This window comes from Pristiophorus japonicus, chromosome 8 (assembly GCF_044704955.1).
Source record: "Pristiophorus japonicus isolate sPriJap1 chromosome 8, sPriJap1.hap1, whole genome shotgun sequence".
NCBI classification, from domain to species: Eukaryota; Metazoa; Chordata; class Chondrichthyes; family Pristiophoridae; genus Pristiophorus; species Pristiophorus japonicus.
In genome coordinates, this window is record NC_091984.1 from 123,552,570 (window position 1) to 123,571,577 (window position 19,008).

The 19,008-nt window shown below is 46.5% G+C and overlaps 1 protein-coding gene across 2 annotated transcripts in view; it reads right to left on the reverse strand.

Moving 5' to 3' along the window:
- The window catches only part of LOC139268740 (procollagen galactosyltransferase 2-like), a 213,694-nt gene that overhangs the window by 83,386 nt on the left and 111,300 nt on the right, over positions 1 to 19,008 (reverse strand). The gene's annotated exons all lie outside the window — the stretch shown is intronic.

Genomic DNA, 19,008 nt, shown 5'->3' on the forward strand with positions numbered 1-19,008 from the left:
CAGATAAAATCGTCATTGGTTAACCAAAGCTGAACTGACTCAGGATTTAAAATCAACAAGTTAGTAAACACACTGGGCTGGATTTTTGGTTCTGCTTATCTCGGGGTGGTAATGGCGGTGGGGCGGTGAAGTTTGCGCCCGGGAGCAGTTTGCACCTCAGTCAGCAAAGTTCATCAGCTGGGCCCTGAGTGTGGGGCTGAGCGCTAAGGGAACCGTTACACACCTCTCTTAGGGCGCTAGGCCGGCTGAGCATGCGAAAATCCCGAGCTAAACAGCCGACCTCAGAGCGCTCTAAGAGAGGCTTGGGGGTGGGCGGGGGGGTGGGAAATGAAAAGAAACACCAAAAACATTCCCAATAAATAACTCACGCCACCACAACATAAATCGCAAAAGAAAACAATCACACTTACCCGAGGTGGACATTACTTACCTCACTACAGCCGCTACAGCTCGGACCGCCCGCTTTCACGGATCGGGCGGTAGCCAAAAATCGAGCTGGTGTCGCAATCAGTGGTGTTGCACACCGGCTCGCCTCTTCCGAGCGCTAATGCTCGTCAAAACCGGCACCGAATGTCTCGGCGGGGCGCTGGAAGCTGTTCGCACACCCGGCGGTGCTTACCACTGCCATTGCCACCCCTCCCGGGTGCTAACAGAGGCGGTAGAAGACCGAAAATCGAGCAGAGACTAATTTTACTCTAAATGCAAAAAATATGTTTGCTTTTCTCTCAGCACTAAAGAAAAGAAGGACAGTTCATAAATGGGTTTGATGCTAGGCTATTGTGCTGCAAAGAGAGTAATTTAAAATATCACCTTGACTGATACAATCAGCAACTCCATTAAAAAAAAATGTTTCTTGTCACAAGTTTCATGTCCATCACTGCTTCATGTTTAATGCCATTGAACTGATGCTGTGGTGCCAAAGGAATTCGTTCAGAGAGAGAAGAAAAATATTGACAGTACCTCAAATTCTTCCCACATCAGTTAAAATAAACAGAAAATGCCCAGGTTCAACAAAGGGCTATAGGGAAAGAGTGGAGGAGCGTGACTAATTGGATAGCTCTTTCAAGAGCCAGTACAGGCACGATGGGCTGAATGGTCCCCTGCTATGCTGTATGATTCTATCTAAGTTTCCTTTTTCATTCTCAGGATGTGAGCGTCGCTGGAAGTGCTGGCATTTATTGCCCATCTTTGGTTGCATTGGCTCGCTAGGCCACTCCTAGGGGTGCTTACGAGTCAACCACTTGGGTGTGGGATTGGAGTCACATATAGGCCAGACCGGGTAAGAACGGCAAGTTTCCTTCCCAGAAGGACATTAGTGAACCAGTTGGGTTATTAACGACAATCTGACAGCTTCATGATCACTTTTACTGATACCAGCTTTTTATTCAGTTAGCTGACTTCTCCCGGGAAGGCAGTAGAGGAGCTAGAATTAGCATCTACAAGACCAGACCAGGGACAAGAAAGGTGCCACACCGATCCAATGCCAGATTGGAGCAAGTCTCTGCTGAAAAGCCCACTAAAAGATTGAGTAGGTTGGGCCTCTACTCATTGGAATTCAGAAGAATGAGAGATGATCTTATTGAAACGTATAAGATTATGAGGGGGCTCAACAAGATGGGTGCAGAGAGGATGTTTCCACTGATAGGGGAGACTAGAACTAGGGGGCGTAATCTTAGAATAAGGGGCTGCCCATTTAAAATTGAGATGAGGAGGAATTCCTTCTCTCAGAAGGCTGTAAATCTGATGGAATTCGCTGCCTCAGAGAGCTGTGGAGGGTGGGTCATTGAATAAATGTCATCATCTTCATAGGCAGTCCCTCGAAATCGAGGAATACTTGCTTCCACTTTAAAAGTGAGCTCTTATGTGACTGAACAGTCCAATACGGGAATTACAGTCTCTGTCGCAGGTGGGACAGACAGTCGTTGAGGGAAAGGGTGGGTGGGACTGGTTTGCCGCACACTCCTTCCGCTGCCTGCCTGTTTTCTGCATGCTCTCGGCAACGAGACTCGAGGTGCTCAGCGCCCTCCCAGATGCTCTTCCTCCACTTAGGGCGATCTGTGGACAGGGACTCCCAGGTGTCGGTGGGGATGTTGCATTTTATCAAGGAGGCTTTGAGGGTGTCCTTGAAACATTTCCTCTGCCCACCTTTGGCTCGCTTACGGTGTAGGAGTTTCGAGTAGAGCGCTTGCTTTGGGAGTCTTGTGTCAGGCATGCGAACAATGTTGCCCACCCAATGGAGCTGGTCGAGTGTGGTCAGTGATTTGATGCTGGGGATGTTGGCCTGTTCAGGACACTAACGTTGGTGCATCTGTCCTCCCAGGGGATTTGCAGGATCTTGCGGAGACAACGCTGGTGATATTTCTCCAGCGATTTAAGGTGTCTGAGCCATACAGGAGGGCGGGTATCACTACAGCCCTTTAGACCATAAGCTTGGTGCCAGATTTCAGGGCCTGATCTTCGAACACTCTCTTCCTCAGGCGGCCGAAGGCTGCGCTGACACATTAGAGGCGATGTTGAACCTCGTCGTCGATGTCTGCCCTTGCTGATAATAGGCTCCCAAGATATGGAAAGTGATCCACGTTGTCCAGGGCCGCACCGTCGATCTTGATCTGGGGGGCAGTGCTGTGTGGCGGGGTCAGGTTGGTGGAGGATCTTCTTATGGCTGTTAAGGCTCATTCTTTCGTACGCCTCGGTGAAGATGTTGACTATGATCTTCCTCGCTGCAATGCTCCACCTCACACTCAACAAGCTCCCCGTTGGAGTGGAACTAAACTATAGAACCAGTGGGAACCTGTTCAAGCTTTGTCGCCTCCAGGCCAGATCCAAGACTGTCCTATCCTCTGTCGTCAAGCTACAGTACACGGACGATGCTTGCGTCTGCGCATATTCAGAGGCTGAACTCCAAGTGAATATATTTAAGACAGAGATAGACAGTTTCTTAACCGATAAGAGAATAAGGGGTTATGGGGAGCGGGCAGGGAAGTGGACCTAAGTCCATGACCGGATCGACGATGATCGTATTAAATGGCGTAGCAGGCTCGAGGGGCCGTACGGCCTACTCCTGCTCCTATTTCTTATGTTCTTATGTTCTAAAAGTCTGTGGGCAGCTGTCAGTGAGGTGAACAGTGAGCGCCGTTCCTTTGCCACTGACCATAAAATCCGGGCTATTAATTACTGAGTTTGTTATGAGCTTGCTCAACTGGAAGTGTTAACTCAGCTCACATTGTGGCTTTCTAAATGTTCATCATAAATTGTACAAATTCTACAATTGGCAGAAACACCAAATTAAAATCTACAATTCTTTCCTCCTGATTTTCTTCCCTTTTCGTCACAGCAATGTGCTGACTCATGCTGAGATACAACCATCCTATTAGATCAGCGAACTTAACACAGGCCCGGGATTGAACCTGCGTCCACCATGGTCTGTATGGTTCAGGACCACACCAGATGCACCAGTGCATTTGCCCAGTCGCCCATTGGAGAAGCCGTTTGACGTATGGCATGTCAAATGCAAAAAATCTATTACAAACACCAACACGATCACAAGGACAAATGTGCAGCTACTGAATTTTTTTCCCCGGCAAAAAGATTTGGGGTTCCATCTTGTATTTCAGATCAGCCATCAACTCATTCCGAAGGAACGGGATGTTAGTCAGTGTCCAGGAATTCCAGACATTGCTCTGTGAACAAACCCCCTTCCCCCTGTAAAGTTACACATCACCTCATCACTTCAACTTGCTGAGCTTTGAAGAGTCTTTATAGAAGTAAACAGCGTTGAAGCACAGAACTTGTCTCTCTGTCCCAGCCTGAGAAATGATTTGCAACGACACACTTACCTAAAACCACAACACCTCCCTGTGAAAGGGGAAGCAGAACCTTTAGGTGCAAGTTTAGAATGTTGTGTCTGCGTGTTTTGCAGCAAGTTTTCAGAGCCGCTACTAATTGGACATTCTAGTGGAGAATTTTTGGTTTGCAGGCCAGAAATTCCTGACGTAAACAAATTGGCTACCCAACACCACCGTGCCGCGGAGTCAAGGGTTATGGGGAACGGGTGGGGAAGTGGAGTTGAGGCCAAGATCAGATCAGCCATGATCTTAACGAATGGCGGAGCAGGCTCGAGGGGCCGTATGGCCCGCTCCTGTTTTTATTTCTTATGTTCTTATGTGACGGCCTATTGTGAAGCCACGCCAAACTTTTTGCCGTCTGCATTACAGAGGCTTCAGAACGAAGACTGAACAGCACTGACTATTCAGATCTTGTGTGGAGCTGCAGATGAACACCTTGCCACACGTAAAAATAATTATAGGGCAAGTCACTGAAGCAAAGCGTTCTTTGCAGATCTCAGAACACCAAAGACTAAATGATAAGTATTACTGTCCATATTTTCACAACACAGTCTCAATAAGATTAAAGCAATGCTAATTATGGTTCAAGGCAACACTGAAGTTACATTGAGGCTGTTGGGGTGAATGTACCATCATGTTGCGATAATGGCGCCACAAAGTTCACAGTAGAATATAATCGGGGATCTTTGGTAGGTCGAGAACACAGTTAGAATAGAATTGTCTGTGGCTTTTGACACGATTGACTTACTTTCTTCCTCCAACACCTCTCCTCCATGGTCCAGCTCAGTGGGACTGTCCCTGCTTAGTTCCACTTTACCTATACAAACGTAACCACATCTCCAGCAATGGCTTCTCTTCCTGCCCCCCGCACTGTTACCTCTGGAGCCCCCCAGGATCAATCATTGGCTGCCCCTAGTCCTCATCTACATCATGCTGCCTTTGGCAACATCATCTGATGATATAGGGACAGCTTCTATGGCCGGGATTTTCTTTACCTGGGCGGATCCAGTGCGGGTGGTGGCCATGTAGGGGCCCGAGCCCGTTGCTATCTCCATCCCGCTGTTGAAATAAGCCCACCCAGTGCGTTACCCGGGCCAATGAGCTGGAGTGGGTCTGGTGACATCATTCATGATACTTGTTTTCAGCCAGCATCTTTAAAGGGGCCGTGGCCACATTACATTTGAAGTCTCATTCATAATAGTGCTGTCAGTGTACTGCAGCATTGGGGGCCTGAAACTGGGCTGTCCCATCATTCACTCCGTATGCTTATGGATGGAATCACAGCATGCAGGGAGGTCCTCGTCCCTTCACATGGACAGAAGAGACCTCCCAGGAGACCAAGACAGCTTGGTTGCAGATTTCACAGGAGGGCACAGCAGGGATGTGGTCAGGAGGACCTGGGTGCAGTGCCACAAAACTTTCAACGCTCTCAGTAGATCACGAAGCATTAGTACAAAGCCACACTCAACTTTATCCTGCTGTGCCACTCATCACATCCCCATCACTCTGCCTTCCCTACCCTACTCCAGCACATCCTTACTCACACCAACTGACCTTGCACCTCCACACATCCCTCTCTCTCTGTCTACATTATCATTTCTCCATCTCACTAGCCATCCCTCACACTCACCCTCATCCTAGTGCAATCATACCAACTAACAACACACAAGGGTAGCCACTTGAGTCTTTTATCCAATGTTTATGTAAAGTTTCTGTTAATATGGTGTCAAAGATAAAAAAAATCTTTATTTTCAACACTTTCTGGTTTGGACAGATTTGTGTGCACCTTTGGAAGTGGCTCAGTGAGTTGCAGCGAAAGGTGAGACATAACAGTACCTCCCGCAATGGTGATGAGTGTGAAAGGAATGACTTGAGCATTGTAGGGATGTTTTATGGTGTTGCTGTGGGGTGGTGCCAACCTGGCACATCGTGTGGCAACCATATGGATGTACAGCGTAAAGTTAGCTAAATCTGGCCTCAATTAAGCCATCACTGGCCTCTCGGGCAGCAATGTGGTCGGGTGCTGATGCCCTGTGTCCTGTGCAGCATCAGGTGATTGCGGAGGAAGTTGGTGTTGTTGGTGCTGCTGGTGTTGGGACTCTAGATCCCACCTGCTACCGATCGCGCCCGCTACCACCCCGGAAAATTCTGACCTATATGTACATTGTTGACACCCAGCTTTGCCTCTTTAACACCTTTCTCCACCCCTCCACTTCCTCTGTGCGGTCTGACTGCTTGTCCGCCATGCAGAATTGGATGACCCGGAATATCCTCCAGTTAAATATTGGGAAGACCAAAGCCATCGTCTTTGGCACTTCCCACAAGTTCTGCACTCTGGCCATCAATTATATCCCTAGCAAATTGGAATGCAAAATACAAATAGGTAGTTTGGGAAATAAGAAATTGTGTAAAAGATTTCCCCCATTAGTCATATTTTCTTGGAAAAAAGCATATTGATGTCAGATTTCCTTGGATGATGATAAAGTATCATTGAGCTAATTGAGGATCAGCACTTTTCCCAGTAAATGGACTGTGGTTGGAATGTAGCTGGAAGGTAAGTGCCTGCCATCACATCAGCCTGCAGTGAGCTTTTAAGCTGCATTCTAGCACCGAGAAATATGCTGCTTCTCACTCAGCTCAGGAGCAGCTGGCCAAAAGAAATGGATATGTCATCCAATCAGTTTCCAGATAAAAGACGAGATGTCTGCATGAAACTTCATTTTTACAAAGTTCTTTAGATTGAAACACTCTTCTCCCTGGAGTATTATTCCCTTTTAACTGATTGAGAGTTGGGAATTGCATTGATGGACTAGATATAGTTCGGCAAGCTATGGTGGGCACCACGATGGTTAATGAGTTTTCCCTGCTTAACATGAATCTCTCGATTGCCTTGTTGACAACCATAAGGCACCGACTACAGTCTTCGCAGTTCTGTCTGGGTCCATCATTTTGTTTTGAGCTGAACGCCTACTATAATCAGCAGAGAAATCAAAATCGTGATAAGACCAACCCATAATGAGCTGCAATCTGTCGGTGCCTGCGAGTTTGTTACAATGATTGCCATGGTACGAAGCAGCTGAGTTATCTTGCCTTTTAACCCCTGGCTTTAATGTCACTGTGTTTAAAATATTAAGCGGCAGATGATTCCAATTAGCAGAGCTGTGGCTGTGGGTTATTATACTGTTTGGACCAAGCACTTCAAGCAGGTTACATGCTGCCTGACATTCTTTGATGTCGTGTGTGGAATTTTCCTTGACTGATCTTTACCAAAACATAGCTGAGCTTTCAAAATGGGGCACTGGTTTTTTTTCTCACGCCCCCGCCCCCCACCACCTGCAGCAGCCTTCCCTGATCTATCATCGCTTAGCTCAGCAAAAATGACTGAGAGCTGTCAGACTGTCATAAAATTCCATATGGATGACTTCAGTGGAAGGGTGCCTGCAACCCACCCCTACCCAGGCAGGCCTACACGTGACTCCAATCCCACACAAGGTGGCTGACTCTTGATGCACTCTGAAGTGACCTTGCAAGCCATCCAGTTGTAAACAAATCACTACAAAGTAATAAGAGGAGTGGGTAGGTGTAATGCCTGCACCTGTGAGTATGCTCACAGGTTGGTAGAGCTGTTGAGTTGTGAGTGGCTCCACCAGCCATGTGATGTTCACAAGACTCAATAAAACCCCAGCCAGTTGGGTTCAGGGGATCCACGATGAGGCAGGTGGTTGTGAACCTGGTAGATGAACTGGTAATGTGCAGTGTGATTGTTAACCCTTTTGCTAATAAACCCACTAGTTCTTAATAGCAATGTGTTGCTATGAATTCTTAAGCAAAGAACCCATAAAGCAAATACATTACAGTGGGGAATGGCAATGATGCAGGCATTGAATGAGGACAAGACTTAGGCAATCTCAGCCCAGTTGATCCTGCAGAATCATCCGCACTAATATCTGGTACTGATACCCAAGTTAGTTAAGCAGGAGCCTGGCATGTTCTACTCACAGAATGGTACCTATAAGTCGACAACCCAGGCTCCTGTTTCACCATCCCTGGGTATGTGCTGCCCTACAGTCAGGGTAAACCCACCAGAGTGGTATACAATTGGGGGTGAGTGAGCTTTGGAGACTACAACATTGACTCTTGATCCCATGAAGTTTCATAAAGAAAGAAAGAAATATAGCGCCTTTCACAACCACCGGATGTCTCAAAGCGCTTTACAGCCAATGAAGTACTTTTTGGAGTGTAGTCACTGTTGTAATGTGGGAAACACGGCAGCCAATTTGCGCACAGCAAAGTCCCACAAACAGCAATGTGATAATGACTAGATAATCTATTTTTATTATGTTGATTGAGGAATAAATATTGGGCAGGACACCGGGGACCTGGGGGTCCTTGTGCATACAACACAAAAAGTTAGTATGCAGGTACAGCAAGTAATCAGGAAGGCAAATGGAATGTTGGCCTTTATTGCAAGGGGGATGGAATATAAAAGCAGAGAAGTCCTGCTATAACTGTACAGGGTATTGATGAGGCCACACCTGGAATTGGGTACAGTTTTGGTCTCCGTATTTAAGGAAGGATATACTTGCATTGGAGGCTGTTCAGAGAAGATTCACTAGGTTGATTCCAGAGATGAGGGGGCTGACTTATGAAGATAGGTTGAGTAGATTGGGCCTATACTAATTGGAGTTCAGAAGAATAAGAGGAGATCTTATCGAAACATATAAGATAATGAGGGGGCTTGACAAGGTGGATGCAGAGAGGATATTTCCACTCATAGGGGAAACTAAGACTAGGGGCACAGACTCAGAATAAGGGGAAGCCCATTTAAAACTGAGATGAGAAATTTTTTCTCTCAGAGTGTTGTAAATCTGTGGAATTCTCTGCCCCAGAGAGCTATGGAGGCTGGGTCATTAAATATATTTAAGGCGGAGATAGACAGATATTTGAGCGATAAGGGAGTAAAGGGTTATGGGGAGCAGGCAGGGAAGTGGAGCTGAGGCCATGATCTTATTAAATGGCAGAGCAGGCTCGAGGGGCCAAATGGCCTACTCCTGCTCCTATTTCTTATGTTCTTATGTAACTTCCCTGTTTTGAAATAGTGCCATAGGATCTTTTAAGTTCACCTGAGATGTCCACCCCACGTCTCATCCTAAATATGGTACGTCCGACAGTGCGGCACTCCCTCAGCACTGCACGAGAGTGTCAGCCTAGATTTATGTGCTCAATTCCCTGGAGTGCAGACTTGAACCCACAACCTTCCAACTCTGAGACAAGTGTGCTACCATTTGAGCCACAGCTGATAATGTAACTTTATGGGACTTCATGGCTTTAGGTCAAATAACTCTCTTGCTGAACAGCTTTCAATTGACTAGTTAGTATTCCTCCATGTAAAACATCATTCAGAGGAAACACTGAGGGAAGTGAGGGAACAGAATATACTCTGGAAGAAAGTGTGATGCTTAGAGGAAGTGTATTATATAGTGTGTGTATATTGCACCAAACACACAAATTTTGGTGTCAATCTTAAAAAGACAATCATTTCTTATTGGTTGCAGTGAAGCTTCCCCAGTAATATACTCGAATTGGATTCAGGATCTGTCTTGAAGCAAGTAACCTCTGATTGACCCTGGATGTGCCCGTACAGCAATTAGATCTTGTGGCCTATTAAAAAGACAAACTCACAGCAACATCTTAGCAATAGAATAATAGTTTCTGCGCCAGACATAATGGTCCTGTCCATGTAAAACAGCGCATCGTCGAACATCCAAAAGCAACACCATGGAAGAGCTACTGGTGATGAAAATAATACTGTACCAGCAAATGAATCGATTAACAGATTAATGATCTCATGATGTTTGTGAGCCATTGCTGATGCTGAATGGCTCCTGTGTTTGCATAACAGTTACTGCTCCCTAAAGGTACTTGCATTACGATAATGTGTGCACCTGTGAGGATGCCCACAGGTTTGTAGAGCTGTTGCCCACCTTGCCATCCTCGTCCGGACACGCCATGGCACACCATCTTGCCGTCCGGAGGAGGCGGGGGTCCCCGATGGAGTGCACTCTACGCGGGAGTCCTCCAACTGTTTATCGGGGACTTGGCCTGGAGGGTGGTGCACGGAGCAGTCCCGTGCAACAAATTTTTAAGCCGGTTCACGGGCTCCCAGGCCGCCTGCAATTTCTGCGGCCGGGAAGAGTCTGTTCCATGTTTTTATCGAGTGTGCGAGGTTGCAGCCCCTGTTCCACTATTTAAAGGGGCTGCTCCTCAATTTCTGGTTGCACTTCAGTCCCACACTCCTGATCTTCGGGCACCCTGTGCGGAGGGGAGCGGGTAGGTCCGAGGGCCTCCTCGTAGGACTGCTCCTGGGCACGGCCAAGGGGGCCATCAGCCGGTCCAGGCAGCGGGCGGTCAAGGGGGTCGTTCAGCCCGACTGCCTGCCTCCCTTCCGCGCTTACATCCGGGTCAGGGTGTCCCTGGAGATGGAGCACGCGGTGTCCAGGGTACGCTCGCGGCCTTCCGCGAGAGATGGGCGCCGGAGGGACTGGAGTGCATCGTTACCCCTGGCAACCAAATTTTTATTTGATTTTATAGTTTTAAAGTTTAATTTGTTTTAAATGCTGGATTTTTAGTGTCCCCCTCCCCTTTTATAGGGGGCACTTGTAAAATATATGGTTTTAATGTCCCAAAAAAAAAGCACAAAAAAAACAAAAAAAAGAAACAAAAAACACTTTTAAAAAAGGGGCAGTTAAGTGTCTGGAGTGTCCCCCAGATCGGGGTGCACTTGATCTAACATTTATTTTGTTCCCCCCCGCAAAAGAGTTGTAGAGCTGTTGCCCACCTTGCCATCCTCGTCTGCCATCCGGACACGCCATGGCGTACCATCTTGCCGTCCAGAGGAGGCGGGGGTTCCCGATGGAGTGCACTCTACGCGGGAGTCCTCCCACTGTTTATCGGGGACTTGGCCTGGAGGGTGGTGCACGGAGCAGTCCCGTGCAACAAATTTTTAAGCCGGTTCACGGGCTCCCAGGCCGCCTGCAATTTCTGCGGCCTGGAAGAGTCCGTGTTCCATGTTTTTATCGAGTGAGCGAGGTTGCAGCCCCTGTTTCATTATTTAAAGGGGCTGCTCCTCAATTTCTGGTTGCACTTCAGTCCCACACTCCTGATCTTTGGGCACCCTGTGCGGAGGGGAGCGGGTAGGTCCGAGGGCCTCCTCGTAGGACTGCTCCTGGGCACGGCCAAGGATGACATCAGCCGGTCCAGGCAGCGGGCGGTCGAGGGGGTCGGTCAGCCTGACTGCCTGTCTCTCTTCCGCGCCTACATCCGGGCCAGGGTGTCCTTGGAGATGGAGCACGCGGTGTCCACCGGTACGCTCACGGCCTTCCGCGAGAGTTGGGCGCCAGAGGGACTGGAGTGCATCATCACCCCCGACAACCAAATTTTAATTTGATTTTATATGTTTTAAAGTTTAATTTGTTTTAATTGCCGGGTTTTAGTGTCCCCCTCCCCTTTTATAAGGGACACTTGTATAATTTGTGGCTTTAGTGCCAAAAAAAACACCAAAAAAAACCAAAAATCAAAAAAAACACCAATAAAAAGGGCACCAAGGTGTCCCAAGAGATGGAGCACACGGTGTCCACTGGTACGCTCGCGGCCTTCCGCGAGAGGTGGGCGTCGGAGGGACTGAAGTGCATCATCACCCCTGGGAACCAAATTTTAATTTGATTTTATATGTTTTAAAGTTTAATTTGCAGTTTTAGTTCCCCCCCTCCCACCACCCACCCCGCCTTTTAGCCAGGGTCACTTGTAGAATTTGTGTTTTTAGTGCCCTAAAAAAACAACAAAAAAAAAGGGCACTTGAAAACTGTTTGGAGTGTCCCCCCCTGCCCCCCTTTAATCAGGGGGCGCTTGATTTAATTGTTTATTTGATCACAACTAAAATAGCTGTTGCCCACGTTGCCATCCTCGTCTGCCCTCCGGACACGTCATGGCGCACCATCTTGCCGTCCGGATGAGAAGGAGTCCAAAATGGAGTGCACTCTACGTGGGAGTCGTCACTCTATTTATTGGGGACTTGGCCTGGAGGGTGGTGCACGGAACAGCCCCGTGCAATAAGTTTTTAAGTTGGTTCACGGGCTCCCAGGCCGCCTGTAATTTCTGCAGTCGGGAGGAGTCCGTGTTCCACGTTTTTATTGAGTGTGCGAGGTTGCAGCCCCTCTTCCAATATCTGAAGGGGCTGCTCTTCAAATTCTGGTTGCACTTCAGTCCCACACTCCTGATCTTTGGGCACCCTGTGCGGAGGGGAGCGGGTAGGTTCGAGGGCCTCCTCGTAGGACTGCTCCTGGGCATGGCCAAGGGGGCCATCAGCCGGTCCAGGCAGCGGGCAGTCGAGTGGGTTGTTCAGCCCGACTGCCTGCCTCTCTTCCGTGATTACATCTGAGCCAGGGTGTCCCTGGAAGATGAAGCACGCGGTCTCCACCAATACGCTCGCGGCCTTCCGCGAGGTGGACGTCGGAGGGACTGGAGTGCATCATCACCCCGGCAACCAAATTTTAATTTAATCTTAATGTCTAAAGTTTAATTGGTATAAGTTGTTGGTTTTAGTGCCCCCCCCCCCTTTAATCGGGGGGCACTTGTATAATTTGTGTTTTTAGTGCCCTCAAAAAAAAGGGCACTTGTTTGAAAGTGTTTAACCAGGGGGCACTTGATTAAAGTGCACAACTAAAATAATTGTAGAGCTAATGCATTGTGAGTGGCTTAGCCAGTCACGTGATGTTCACAAGACTCAATAAAACCCCAGTCAGTTGGGTCTAAGTCATCCACGTTGAGGTATGCAGTTGTGAGCCTGGTGGATGAACTGATAATGTGTAGTGTGATTGTTAAACCTTTGTTAATAAACCAATTAGTTCTTAATAGCAATGTGTTGCTATGAATTCTGAAGCAAAGAACCCTTGAAGCAAATACATTACAATTGTGAACACAAAAATTTGATGGGCAAGAAAAGGCCACCTGGTCGATCAAGCCTGCCTCACACCACATGGTGGCTGGAGCATCATGACTAAACACTTCCTCCCTTTTGTATGTTCACTTCTCTAAACCTTCCAGTGATGGACTTGGTGAACACTCTGGTAAGATGACCTCCTCGCAAATTAAGAAGCAGGCTTATTCTCCAAATTGCATGTGACTGTACAAGAGTCCAGACTTTTTATAACTCCTCTTACAATGTTTCCCAACACACAACTAAATCATGTTGCACTATCCCGAATAATGCATGGGATATTAATTTTCTGTTTTACTTCCTTTCAAATCAGCTACTGGCAAAACCGACTGATCCCGAACATGAGATTTTTTTTCTCGCTCCTTTTTGTTCACTCTGACGCCCGCAATTGGAATTTCACCAGATCACCCGGTCAACTATCCCTGCTGAGTTCAAATGTATCTCAACTTGATTCATGGTGAACAATCACTGAAATGTTCATACCCGCTTTCATTGTCTGAGTCACCCTGATCTATCTCTTCCAGCCCTTCTACCCTGTGAACTTAAACCTTTGAGAGCTATGTTTAACTCAATAGTGATCTTTTCAACATATTACACTGAGGTCCCCCTCTGTGGGAGCATAGTCCTAATCCTGAAGCACAATAGCCAGCTGGGAGAATTTTTCATTTATTTTTCATCAGTACCCATTCTAAATGGGTGATTTTGCAGCCGGAGCGAGAGTCAGGTGCTCCATTTGCATTATGGGAAGGCCCCCTAACTTGCATCCTTTCCCAGGCCATGCTCGGTCTTGCACGCTGTTTGTGAGCAGCCTTCCAAAGCACTTTGTGTTGGGTGGCAGCGTTGGGTTATGCTGAATCCATCAGGCACTTTGAAGGCCTCACATTATTGGCCCCATCATTTTCATTCACCGATAGGCAATAAAGGCCTGAGATGGCTGTGAATGGTGTGCAGCCTCTGTTACCCACAATACTTCATTTGTCGTCATACCGGTTGCCCAGGAGCATCTGCACAAGGCAACATCTTGCACTAGATGTCAAGTTATTACTTCAGTTATTTTGAATTAATTTCCTCCTCAAAGGTGTCAACTGTGGTAGCACTCTCACCTCAGAGTCAGAAGGCTGACATTCCAGTACTGAGTGAGCGCTGCACTGTCGGAGATGCTGTCTTTCGAATGAGACGGTTAAGCAGAGGCCCTGTCTGCCCTCGTCAGGTGCACATAAAAGATTCCATGGCACTATTTGAAGACGAGCAGGGGAGTTATCCCCTGTATCCTGGCTAATATTTATCCCTCAACCAACATCACTTAAACAGATTATCTGGTCGTTATCACATTGCTGTTTGTGGGACCTTGCTGTGCACAAATTGGATGCTGTGTTTCCTATATTGCAACAGTTCAAAAATACTTCATTTTTCGGTAAAGCACTTTGGAATGTCCTGAGGTTATGAAAGGCACTATATAAATGCAAGTTCTTTCTTTAACTTACATAATTTTCCAGTTAAACAAAAGCAAATTACTGCGGATGCTGGAAATCTGAAATAAAACGCTGGCAACACTCAGCAGGGTCTACAGAATCCGTGGAGAGAGAGGTCATTGGCCTGAAACATTAACTCTGTTCCTCTCTCCAGAGATACTGCCTGACCTGCTGAGTGTTTCCAGCATTCTCTGTATTTATTTATAATTTTCCACTTGTATTGTATTTGTCTTTATTTCCATGGCTGGCATATTGCTCTACAGTACTGCACTTGTAACAACAATGTTTGGGGCTCTAGATTAGCTGCCAATTTCCATGATATCCTACAGGGCTCCACTCCATTATGGCAACTAATGGAGGCTCCACCCTACTGGTAAGTCACTCGAGTAGCATTCAAACTGCTGGAAGAAGCCTGCTGACATTTCCACTGGCCGTTGGCATGATTGACAGCTGATCGTATAAAAATGTTTAAAAATTCCAATGCATGGCCATTTTGAGTCAGTTGTTACCACCAGCAGAGAGAAATGCAATGGGGGAATTGCTTTTGCATATTTCACACGAGACAAAAGATACTTTATATTCCAGATGGGGTCCAGGTCCTGTGTATGCACCAACTGGGATGCGTGATGCCACAACGTCTGCAATGGAACTGGTCTCGCACGTTTATAAGCGAGTGTGTATGGAGAAGGCTGGAATGGAACACCTGGACCCCTGACACTGTGTGGATCATGAAGATCGGGGTGCTTTATATTAAAGGGTGCCATTGACAATGGGACCACAGCTCCCCAGGCATTGACAGTCATGTACCAGTATAAAATTACCTAAAGCCAGTTTCCAGGCCAGGCTGCGCTCAAAGGTGACTGCATATAGTGATACTACTATTCTTGCCCAGAATGGAGACGATTGGGTAATTCCCCTGTCAACCACACCTGATGACCACTTTTGTGTTATGTAACTATCCTTCAGTCACTGCATTTTACTGGAGAAATAACCCTGCATTAACCGGGAGACTTTGCTGTTGTTTGTCATGAGTTCAGTTTACTCTCGTTCATAGAAATTCTTTGTTGTAAGTCCCACCTCCAACTCATTGGCTGATACGATGCAACTCATTGGCTGATATGATGCAACTCATTGGCTGACACTGTGGTGTCAATACTCACTTTGGTTGAAAGGGTCAAGACCAATGTCCCCTTTAAGCTCCCTCGCAGCAGGTCTCACCGGCTTTTAAATAGGCAAAAAGCAACGCATGTGCGGTATTTTAAATGGGCCGCACAGCCCCTTAAAAAGGGCCTCGCAGCCAAAAAAAATAAAGGGGACATTGGTCAAGACCTCAGCAATGTGCAGCAGAATATTCATGAGATTAAAAGAAGGCCAAAGTAATTCATTACTTCGTATGCTTGTCAATCTGGCTGGTTACCGAGGAATGGCAACAAATGAGACAAATTATTACCGCATTGAGCAACACCACTCACAATGGAATAAGGACAGGTTTTAAACAGCATCGCATTTTCCAGAAGCACCATTGGCTGTAAATCCATTGGCACCTAGCCTGCCGAAAATCTCATTGCAGCGATTTACAACTTCCAGTAATAACGATCAGAATTATTCCTTTCCATGTTTAAGGCATTTTCTAAATCCCGAGGCTCATTACTGTCTGCGACTGTTTGGAAGCCTGCCCCATCAGTCTATACACATACATATAGTGCAGGTATTGGACCTTTAATTAACTTTACTGGTGGCTACAAGCTTCCATGACAAACTCAAGTGAATGTTTGCAGAAGTCACCTTGTAAATTAGAGCTATGAAAATACTTGAATCGAGACGCTATCTATCATTTCCAGGGTTCGAGAGTGCGATCAAGGTATCGGATGCAGGCCATGGGTTAATTTGATCAAGGTCACAGAGTAAAGATAATTAAACCTGAAAGGCAATGCGTGCTATTCTTACAATCAGGCCTCCCGACCTCGAGAACCAGTGGTAGCGCTTCAATTAATTACAATTTCCTCAGAAATTGTCCATGATTAATTAACATGCTGGCAGTTTACAGTATGCTAATTACACCCATTTCTATAAATTAAAGCGATTTTGAAAGAAAAAACATTCTTTGAGACTTGAGAACCACTGCCTTACAACACTCTCTCATTCACCTTATTTACAACGCTTTCTTATTCACCCAGCAGCCCTGTTACATTTACCAATATGAATTGCCACATAGTCCCAGGTGATGTAAAGGGACGTTACATTTGCGTTTACCCTCGTTGCTTCCTCTGTTAACGTGTTTCTCTTTTACAGCAATATTTCCTTTCCAGCGAGAACGTGAATCGAGGCACTAAATCTGGGCAGCAATCCAAATATAAGATGTCATTGGAGAGTGTAATGTATGCTCACAGGTCTGTAGAGCTGTTGACCCCCGGCGACCAAATTTTGATTTGATTTAAGTTACTGCCAAAGTTAATTTGTTTGTTGTGTCGGGGTTAGTGCCCCCCCGCCCCCCACCCCCCTTTAATCAGGGGGCAATTGTATAATTTATGTTTCTGGTGCCCTCAAAAAAAAACAAAGGGGAACTTCTAGAATGTGCCCCCCCCCCTTTAATCAGGGGGCACTTGTTTACTGTCTTCAACAAAATAGTTGTAGAGCTGTTGAGTTGGGAGTGGCTTAGCCAGTCACGTGATGTTCACAAGACTCAATAAAACCCCAGCCAGTTGGGTTTAGGGGATCCACGATGAGGCAGGTGGTTGTGAGCCTGGTGGATGAACTGGTGATGTGTAGTGTGATTGTTAAACCTTTGCTAATAAACCAACTAGTTCTTAAGAATTCATAGCCATACATTGCTATTAAGCAATAAACCCATAAAGCAAATACATGACAGAGAGAAACTTGCTCTTGTCATAAAGTGACGGAATTCAACACGAACAACTGTTGCTAAATTGCCTGTGAGTAGCAGCTTTAAATCCTGCGTAAAACGTAGGAGCAGCTCGCCATGTAACTTTCTGAGCAACAATGTACACCGCAGAGAAAATAATGTAAGCTCACATTTCAGTGCAGTGCGGAGGGAGTGCTGCAGTGTTGGTGGTGCCGTCTTTCAGATGAGACATTAAACCGAGGTTCCGTCTGCCCTCTCAAGTGAATGTAATAGATTCCATGGCACTAATTCTAAGAAGAGCAGGGGAGTTATCCCTGGTGTACTGGCCAATATTTCTCACTCAGCCAACCACACTAAAACAGATTACCTGGTTATTATCTCATCACTGCTTGTGGAATCTTGCTGTGCGCAAATTGGCTGCCACGTTTCCTGCTTTACAGCAGTGATTACACTTCAAAAGTATTTAATTGACTGTAAAGCGCTTTGGGGCACCTTGAAGTTGTGAAAGATGCTATATAAATGCAAGTTATTTATTTTTCTCCTGAATTCCCTATTGGATTTATTCATGACTATCTTATATTGATAGCCCCTAATTTCTCCCCCACATCTTCTCTATGTCTACCCTATCATAGTTTTAAGGACCTCAGCCTCAGCTGAGATTTACGCAGTGAGCAGCTCTGACCTCTGAACTTAGTCCCTGTATGGGAGGCCAGTGCTTCCCTTTTAAGGTCAACAGGCTGCCATCTGAATGAACCCTTCTTAAACCTCTTGGTGCAATTGTGGTCATAGTTTGCTTTCATAAAAGGTACAATAATTTGATTGACAAATAAATCATATTAAATTAGCAATTGAGCTGGGAGTGTAAGCTATTTTCATATTAATCCACTGACTGACTTTCAACATAACCAGTAACATTCTGAGAATTATTTTTTTCTTACACCATAAATGTTTTTGGTGAATCTATACTGGATTCGTCTTAACAGAACATGATTAAAAGCATTTAATACAATCGAAAACAGAAAAGGGGGTTGAAAATGGGGCACCTGTATGAACTATCAGCCATCAAATTGGAACGATTCACATTTACTCGAGAGCAAAATGTATTATTTGAAGTAAATTTAAGATAATTGGCAAAAGGACCAGAGGGGAGATGAGGAGGATTTTTTTCACGCAGTGAGTGGTGATGATCTGGAAAGGGTGATGGAAGCCGATTCAATAGTAACTTTCAAAAGGGAATTAGATAAATACTTGAAAAATGAAAATAATGCAGGACTATGGGGAAAGAGCAGGGGAGTGGGATTAATTTCCAAGAGCGAGCACAGACACGATGGGCCGAATGGCCTCCTTCTGTTCTGCAAAATTCCATTGCCCCAATATTTACAGAGCTGCAGAATGTTTTCTAAATGTTTTCTGCAGGTTTGACAGACTGGCTACCTGCCGGGCGGGAAAGCCTGCAGATGAAGGAGCAGGTTGGAAAGCAGGGAGAGATTGCAGTCGGTGGGGGGGGGATCTAGTGGTGGCACGGGGGGAGAGGAGGAGAGGGATCATGGTCAGGGGAGCGAGATCGTGATCAGAGGAGAGATCACAGGGTTGGGAGTGGAGATGGTTGTCGGGAGGAGAGATTGCGGGGGTTGGAGATGGCGGTCGGGTGCGGAGGGTTGAATCAAGGGACGGGGCAAGCAGACAGATAAATCGTGGGGGGGGGGGGGTTACAGGGTAGCTTGTTGGGCTGAGGGAAACACTTCTGTTAGCCTGGCCCACAAGCAGTGCTGCAAAGGCACTTAACCTTACGGAGCCAGCCCTTACCGTCTCCTTTTACCTGCAGGGTTTCCT